The sequence below is a fragment of the Henckelia pumila genome, chromosome 4, assembly GCF_033568475.1.
Source record: "Henckelia pumila isolate YLH828 chromosome 4, ASM3356847v2, whole genome shotgun sequence".
NCBI lineage: Eukaryota > Viridiplantae > Streptophyta > Magnoliopsida > Lamiales > Gesneriaceae > Henckelia > Henckelia pumila.
Window position 1 is genome coordinate 114,108,238 of NC_133123.1, and position 9,690 is coordinate 114,117,927.

The window sequence follows — 9,690 nt, forward strand, 5'->3', positions numbered from 1 at the left end:
TCAGATTATTCTTCATGATTTATTGGCCGAAGGAATGGAAGTCAATGAACCTTTCCAAGTTTCATCCATCATATAAAAGCTACCGCCTTTATGGAAAGATTTAAAAAACTATATCTAGCACAAACGTAAGGAGGTGAACTCGAAGAACTCATTGTGAGACTTCAAATTGAGGAAGATAACCACAAAACTGAATCAATATCGTACAAATAAAATTAGAGGATTAAGCAAAAGCCAATATAGCAGAGGCAAGCCACAACCACAAAAGGAAGCGCCCAAACAATGAAAAGAAACAAGGGAAGGCAAAGAAATTCCAAAAAAGTTGCTACAACTGTAGAAAACCGAATCACATGGCAAGAGATTGTCGCCTTCCCAAGAAAGACAACAGAAATCAGAAACCAAGGCAAGCAAACATAGTAGAGGAGAGGTATGTACTTTTATATATTTCTGATATTGATCTAAGTGTTGTTATCTTTGAGGTCAACTTGGTATATAATCCAAGAGAATGGCTGTAGTGACCCGCACCGTGATCACCTACTAATCAAAAGATTAAACATGCATTTAACTTAATTAAATAAATCAGAAAATAAACAGCGGAAAACTTAAAAAATAAAAAGATATTGTTTACAACCATATTGAATAAATCCAGAGTATTAACCCAAATACAACAGAAACAAAAGCCTAGACAAAGCCCTGCTGGTCATCCAACACCTAAGCCCTCCTGGAACCACCCGCATCGTCCAGCCGCAGACCTGCCCCATGGAATAGGGTTTCCAATTACAAAAAAGTACGGGACGTGAGCATGAAAAGCTCAGTACAAGAGTATGAGTATACGGTATTATATGTGCATGTAATCAAGTGAACTGGGTACCAAGACACGAGGTCAAGAATATCTGATCAAGAACAAATTTGGATCCTGGTATGTGCCACGCTGAGCCGTCGCTACAAGAGGTGACCAACATACTCAGAACCCTGATGGTGACCTAACACAAGTACATGTGTCCAACCAAATATCAGTGACCTAACACGAGATCTGTGTCCAACTGATTTTGGCGACCTAACACGTGTCTCTGTGTCCAACCATCTACTGGCAGGATATCATAATATCGGATATCTCAATTAGGATAAAAGCTCAATATTCTCATGTATGCAACATACAATCATGACATACTGTATATAAAGACATATAAAACATGCAATCATATAATCCATGAAAACACATAATACATACATACTCAATCTGGATATCTCGAATAATACTTCTGTACCTCAAACACTAGGCAAGCTAGATCAGCTCTATGTCCAAGCCTACAGTCCACACTACAATGCAAAGTACTCATGCATTATAACCTTATTCTAAAAGCCTTAACTACTCTATAACATACTCCATATTTACTATAAGGAGCCAGAGTTATACCTGCATCCGTCGTCAGCCCGCTGATGATGACTGCCCCAGAACTTGGGCACCGCTCCGCCGCAACCCCGAAGTGCCTGGCAAACCTCCAGACCAAGCCTAGGAAGGCTGGAAACTACCTAGAACAGCCTAGAACCTGAGAGAGAAATATGCAAATGGTGTGAAAATTCTGAAATTCGGAGGGCCTATTTATAGGCGAAGTTCGGATGGTCCGAACTGGGTTCGGATGGTCCGAACTGCCACTTATCTGAGCCACTTTGAAACCTGGGCTCTGCTGCGTTCGGACGGTCCGAACTGGGTTCGGATGGCCCGAACTGGTCCGCACGCTCCAAACTGTTTTGGTCCTTCCAAACTCATTTTGGACCCCCCGGGACCTACCCTACCATTTTTGGACGTTTTGGATCTGATTTTCCACTTATTTTTACCAAATAATGACTTCTTAAACATGTTTTGACACTTTTAAAATTATATATCATTTTTAACATGTTTAAAATCACTTAATCTTGTAAAATAAAACCGGGCAACTACAATGGCGGATCGATACTGGATCTAAAAGCCACATTTGTGCATCAAAAGAGATGTTTTCCTCCTACACTACAGTTGGTGATAGGAAGCTATTTATGGGAAACTCTGCAACCTCTGATGTCATTGGAGTTGGGAATGTAGTACTGAAAATGACCTTTGGGAAAGAAATAACGCTGAAGAATGTATTGCACGTCCCAGACATTCGCAAGAATTTATTCTCTGGTTCCCTATTGAGTAAGACAGGCTTTAAACTTGTATTTGAATCGAACAAGTTTATTTTAACTAAATTTGGTGTTTTCATCGGTAAAAGGTACCAAGATATGGTCTCTTTAAATTCAATGTAGTAAATGTTATCCGCCAAGAGGAGAAAAATAAAGTTAATAATTATTCTTACTTGATTGAAAGTTCTAGTTTATTCCATGAAAGACTAGGACATGTTTACTTCAATAATTTACAAAGACTTGCCAATTTAAATGTAATCCCTGCATATAAAACAAATCCACAATAAAAGTGTGAGATTTGTGTTGAATCAAAATGACTAAAAATCCATTCCATTACGTGACAAGAAGTACTAAGCCACTTGAGTTAATACACACTGATGTATCCGATTTAAAATATGTGCAAACTCGAGGTGGAAACAAGTATTTCATAATATTTATTGATGATTGCACAAGGTACTGTAAGGTATACTTATTAAAAGGAAAAGATGAAGCTTTCAAAACATACAAGAATGAGATCGAAAATTCACCGCTTAAATCGGTATGATTAAGAATCTACTGGCAAGCATACCAGGTCAAGTAATAGTAAAGTGGACAAAGGTCTAGATGTCAAACCCACAGAGACTGTATAATTATGAATACCAAAATATGATTATTCCTACTTAATCTGGACAAATGAATAAGAGTGATTTCAGATTTTAAACTAAGAAATTAAATAGCAAATAAAATTCAACTCAGTAAAAACGCAGCAAAGATTTAGGATTAAAATTCAATTTGGAAAAAGCTCGATCAAGGACACACGTAAGTACCAGAAAAATTATGTAACAAGTCACTACAAGAAATTTGAATTTTCGCAGCGTTGCATTAATAACGCAAAATAAAAACACGCTGTTAATATTATTATTTGTAGAATACTCATAAAAGTGTGTTGTTGATGTTATTAAATTGTATACATACGATAGCTTATATTAATTACGCGCTGCCAATAATTTTAGGTTAAGATATAGAGCATCTTACATTAATTTCACGCTGCCGATAGATTTAGATTATTTTCTGCAGCGTAAAAAAACAAGCTTTTAAAAATATACCCAAATCTCATTAGATTTAGATTATTGTCTACAGCGTGAAAAAGCAAGCTATTAAAACCTACCCAAATTTCATTCACTATTCACAACTCGGCGCCTTATTTTTTCGGATTCCCTCTTCTAATTATTTTCTTTCCCTCTAAACAATATCACCACTTTGCGCCTCAATCGATGTGTCCTAGAATCAGAATTCTCTTGCGCCTCATTTCGTCTTTCCCTAAATCTAAAGTCGCGATAGAAAAAGAACCCCAAGGCCAAGCATCCGCTGAATGCCCAAATTTTCAGCCATAAGTGATCGCTCCTCTATCACTGTGAGTTTTGCCTTTGCCCCTTTCAATCGTTTGTGAGTTTTTTTTTTCTCTTTTTCTGCAAATCGATTGTCAAATCGGGTGTGAGTTCCTGTTGATTGGTTGTAGTATGTTGTGGTCTCCTTCGATAACCATCAATGAGTTTATAACTAGTGTTCAAGTTTTGGTGTAAATTTCAGTTTGTGATAGTCGGATATGTGATAGATTTCACTGGTTCATAGTGATATATGTTGTTCCTACGTAGTGTTCATGGATCGATGAGATACTGGTATAAGAATATTACTTTTATGTTATATTCAATTTTTTTGTTTTAATTTGACCGTGTGAGACTTGTAAGTTATATCGATGAGATTATAAATTAAATGTAATATCTTCACATTAAATCCAGTAATCATATTTTAGTTTGGGCTATTCGGTTTAGTTTCAGCATTACCAGAAACTAACTGCTGCATATTTGAATCTACTCATTCTGTTAGTATATTTAAAAACGATATATATATATATATATATATATATATATATAGCTAGCTTCGCTTTCTGTTGAAATATTTTTAGTTCTTTTTTGCCGTAGTACTATGGAGTTTTTAATTTTTTTTAAAGTTAACAATATAATTTCCTGTTCAAACGAATTGGATTTTCACGTCAAGAAATGTTAGCGTTTAGGAAATTAAAACAACAAGGGCGAGAGCTTTTTCTCCGTAGAATATCATGTCATTCTGCTTCCTAATCCTCTTTTGCTTTTCTCACTTTTTCTCCTTCTTCAAACACTTCAAATCATGATGGATTGATACAGCAGAATGATGCTAGCCAAAATATTATTAATTAGCCAAAAATATATATGTTTAATTAAAAACTGCAAGTCGATCCTGCACAAAAGTGAAGTGAGTTAGCAAGTGAGAGTTAGAGTATCAGAGTTGCATCTCTTCCAGTCGAAACCTCTGTTGCACATTAGAGATGTATCTGGCTACGGCTTCATCCTCCTCCGCACCCAAGCAGACCTGGAAATTCTCCAGCCTACCGCTTCTGTCGGCAACCACATATGCCACCTTCTGATGTGGGTAAACATGCTCCAGTTGCTTCACCATAACCAACTCCTTGTTCATCTTTTCTGGGGCTCCAGCTTGTTCCGCTTGCTGTTGCGATTATATAAAAACTTGACTTGCTTTTATTTGGTGAATAATCCTCGTCGTTTCGACTCCATTAATTGATATGCTTAATTTGCATTTAATCTGTTCTAATTTCCCAATTTTCTGCTTCTTCAAAGGCTTCTTTGTACTGTTATTAGGATGAGATTTGTTATGAAATCGTTTCTCTTAAAGTTCTATGATGAAGTAACCATTATTAAAAACTCGAAACATTTGTAATTAATTAAGATGTTGAAGGAAAGAAAAATTAATTTGCAATTCTTTTCCACTACAACAAAAATGGTCATTAACAACAGTTAAAAAACAACGCTTTTTACAAAAAGCGTTGTTAAAAAAGGAAACACAACGCTTTTATGAAAAAGCGTTGTCTTTATTTTTTTAAATGTATAAAAGACAATATTTTTTTTGTCATCCACAACGCTTTTTAAAAAGGGTTATGGATGAGCGTTTTTTTATTTTTTAAATGTATAAAAGACAAAATTTATTTTGTCATCCACAACCCTTTTTAAAAAGGGTCGTGGATGAGCGTTATTTTTAATTTCTTTTACAACGCTTTTTTTAAAATAAAAGCTTGAAAAATAAAGAAATAATTCTAATAAAATTTACAAGATAGACCTATCCGCCACTCTCAGAGAAATCGATTGAACCCTTGATCCCCATCAAATCTCTCACCGTCTTCGCGACATGCGCTGCCCTCGTCACATCCCAATCTTCAATTCATCTGCTGCAGTTTTTAGCAGGCGGTCGAGTGATTCAGGCCACTACAATCAGTGTTCCGATGGCGGCTAATCGCTGGAGTCTCCGCCGCTTCTCTGCTGAGTATCGGTGCCAATTTAGGCATCATTACGAGCTTTCTTCTGAGATTCTCTCCGGAGGAAGCTCGGCATCTAAAGATCGACGCACTCTAACATGTTCGAGGCTACAACCGATTTATAGATACAATTCTGGGATTTGGTGAGTGAATTGCTTTTCTTATTTTGGTGATTTGAGCTCACTTTTCGATCCATTAATCTCTCCCCTTTCCAACTCACACTATTTGAATTTTTTAAGCTTTTACAGTTAAAAATTGGAACTTTGAATTGGAATCCTTAACAAATCTAAACTTACGTTGTGAATTTGTTTGAAATTTTTATAAGTCTTCTCGCTGGTCTAGGGCTTCCCCTTCTTACCAGATTTGGATTTTACAACCCCTACTGGCTCCTCGACATAGCGAACGTATGCATCGATCGTGAATCATGATACACTTTGTAAGGAGCTCACCAAGTCTACTGCCAGCTACTCTTTGAATGTCTTAGAAAAAATCATTCGAAAAATGTCCTGATAGTGGATTCATCACTCACGAAATAGGTATCACGGTCCCCTTTCTCAAGTGTTTGTATAACCTGAACTTTTTTTGTTAGTTTGAGTTTCGTTGAACCTATTTGAATTCCTTTCATATTTGTTTTTACTAGAAATAATTGTTCTAAATCCTGAATTAGCCATCAGTGCAGAACTTTAAGAGTTTGTGTGATAAATTTGTGATGACTCAAGATTGCATTCTGTGTTCTATGTTATTTCATCAAATGAGTCTGAGAGAGTTTACTGAAACAGGATGGCCGGGTTAATGCATTATATTCAACACCATCTATATACACGGATGAAAAACATGCTGCTAGTGAATCTTGGCCCCTGAAAATTGATGATTATTTCCCGTGAGCACTAACTAACTTTTATTCCTATTTTTTTATTCTGATGTTTATATTTATCTTGATCCAAGATACTGTTACTGTTGATTTGGAACAGATATGCAAACAATGATTATGCTTGCTGGACTAGATTTTATACAAGTCGACCTGCATTGAAAAGATATGTTTGTTTGCTGAGTGGTTATTATCCTGTATTCTCTGTCATTTTTGTACATTAATCAACAAAAGTCCTCGTTGACTAATTTTTTTTGCTCAGGGACAACTCCTAATTATGTGTTACAATGATTTAGTCATGAAACTTGTTATTTTAATTGCGTTATTTAACAATATGATATAGTTTTTATGTATATATTCGTGAAGTATAAGAATATAATACGAAAACCATGACAAGAGACTGACATGCAATGATATCCAGCTACATTTTGCATGCTGGCATCAATTTTTTGCATTTTTTTGGATATATTTTTGGCTTAGTGCATTATTAACTTATGTTCTACATGTTTAGGCAGCTAGGCAACTTGAATTTCTGAGGGAAAGAACATCTAGCACCAATACTGATGGGTTAGGTTACGCATTGGGCATTGCACAACACCACGACATTGTTAGTGGTACATCTAGACAACACACTAGTCACTATAGATGACTGTGCAAAACGACTGGCCATTGAGGTGCATTTCTATGATATTTTTCACTATAATCACATCACAACATCTTGCCTTGTGCTTATAAATGGACCTATACTTTAAAATCCTAGGAGTATTATCAAATGGTTTTATATTTGCAGGCAGAAACTGTGGTGAATTCAGCTTTGTCATGTCTGGTTGGTTGTAATTTGGGGAGCCATTGTGCTGAATCCACGGTGAAACTTAGCCAGGTCAGGTGGCACTTAAACTTTGTGAACTTTATGTGTTCAAATCTTGGTTGAAATGGTTTCTTCGGGGTTGAATAGCTGTTGTTTTGGCCCAAAAGAAGGGAAGGCTTCGGAGTTTTGTCATCGCTGGCGGCGGCCACTTCGTATAGTCCTGAACTTACTACTGAAACATTTGTATGGTATTTTTCTTTCCTAAAACTTTGTGTTTACGAAGATTGCATGTACAAGTGGAGAGCTTTTGTTGTTGATAATGATTCTTGATTGTGTTCTCTTTGTAATTAATTGTAAGTTTATGATCTTATGGTTGCTGATGGGTTCTTAGCTGATACGAAAATGAAGAAAACCAGAGACGATATCGAGAAACTGGAGAGAACAATCTCTGCAGCAACCGATTGAGAGAACGAAACTGCTGGTTCAGAATCAGGATGAGATGATCAGAGCTGGGAGGCTGTCTGAACCGTACAAGGGAATTTCTAACTGCTTTGCAAGAATTATCGGGGATGAAGGTGCCCTTTCTCTTTGGAGAGGCAATAACACTAATGTCATAAACAATTTGTATTGTGCCTTTACTCTATATTGATCTGAAAGTCATGCACTATATCTCTACTTTTTGTGTTGATATGCATGCCCTTAACTTTTCCATGGTGGGTAAGAAGTCCTCATGGAATATTGGTTCATCATTTTCCATTAAGAAATCCATGCTAGTTCTACCCAAAGTCCATTTTGACGATGATATGGATTTAATTGATGAGGATAGTCTCCTCACAGAAAATTTGAAAAAACCTCAGCTGCCACTTGGTTAGTGTTTATGTTTGCGGTTCAATTGTTTATTTATAGTCTTTTGTATGATCGGTAGGTTGAAATTTTGAAAATATTGCCACCTACTAGGTGATTGTGAAGTTGGAAGTACAAGGAAAGCCTGTAAACTGCACTTGTGGAAGGGCTGAGGAAAAGGAAAAAGTGCTGAAGCTTGGACTTACCATGGACCAGCTGAATAATCCTCAATGTTCTTGTGGAAATGTGAGTTCAATTCAACTCTAAAATGTTGTCTTGGTATCTAGGTTTATAAATGCCAGACGTCCTGAAAATGATAGGGTACTACTGAATTTTTTTAATATGCTAGTTGTTTTATTTTTCTTCAACTTGATCACTGTATCACTTTTAACAGTGACTGAAATATGCAAACATTTTTAATTAATGTTTGGCTTTGAAAAGCAAGTTCAAAATATGATGAATTCTTATGTTGGTTTGGTGCTTGCGAGTTTCATTGTCACTTTCTGCATTGGCTGTGGATCTTGTTTGCATAAGGAACTATGTTTTTCACCCATATAATCTCATTAATGATTGTTGTCTATTCCATTATGGTTGACAGTGGTAAGTTTTTTTTGAGTTGCATTAATCCTTCGTGGATCAAAGTTTGCACTTTCTCTTGTGTATGTATTTGAAGTTAGATAATGTGTGAGACCTCGTTTCTAAACAACTAATATCAGACAACAAGAGATAAGTAATCGAGAACCCAATATATATATATATATATATTTTTTTTAAAGGAGGCTCGCGCGCCCGCGCTGACATCAGCGCGCCCGCGCCAAAGGAAGCGCGCCCGCGCTCATACCTCGCAAAGAGGCCACGCGCCCGCGCCAACGACTGCGCGCCCGCGCCGTCCCCTCGCCCAGAAAGGTTAAGGCACTGTAATAAACTCAATCAAAACCTAAACACTTTCATTAAGAGTATTTGACATTCCAATAACAATACAAGAAAGGTTTAGGGAAGAGCAACATTCAATTCAATAGCACCTACATCGTTTCTTGCTTACAAAACATATACGAGAAGTTCGAATGACTAAACATGATCGCAAAACATAACTAGGTTGACATGCTGATTCGACTTCTAAACGAGTCTCACTTCTATCTCTTGCTCTGGACGCTAACCAGGTCTATGCTGACTTGATCATGCCCTTCCTGTTGCCAAGTACACATACAACACAAAGCAACAGCCGGATAACCGGTGAGAATGATAATCCCAGTAAAAGCAACATATCAAGTAATGAATATACAACATGCTATCAAACCACATATTCAAGTCGAAGTTAATGATATGCATGTCTTTAAAACCAGGATATCGATTCTGATAAACACGGGAGTATTGCTCTGCTTTTGGGATCCCGAGGATGAGATCACGTAACGACTCACCGACTCTCCCAATCGAGGTGGTGCCACGTATCCCACTCCTCTAGACTTTGAGCAACCATAATGAGTATGCTAGCACTAGGTGAAATACTACAACCTAGGCCACTCAATCATCGTTCCCAAACGTCTAACAAAAAGGGCGGTTCTGCCCGCTGAAATCAAAGTAGGCTCAAGATGAATGCATAACAGAAACATAAACATAAGCCACATAACAAAAACTCAATCAATCAACAAATACAAGTTCCACGTGCTA

General features: G+C 36.9%; 1 long non-coding RNA gene across 2 annotated transcripts; it reads left to right on the top strand.

Moving 5' to 3' along the window:
- The first annotated feature begins 5,392 nt into the window (after positions 1 to 5,392).
- LOC140867384 (uncharacterized) lies at positions 5,393 to 7,624 on the top strand. 2 transcript variants are annotated; one of them, XR_012145131.1, is made up of 5 exons: positions 5,393 to 5,646; positions 5,846 to 6,039; positions 6,283 to 6,383; positions 7,162 to 7,251; positions 7,347 to 7,624. It is a non-coding gene; the product is annotated as an uncharacterized lncRNA (long non-coding RNA). The 2 variants fall into 2 exon arrangements; XR_012145132.1 differs by lacking the exon at positions 6,283 to 6,383.
- Positions 7,625 to 9,690: the final 2,066 nt, after the last annotated feature.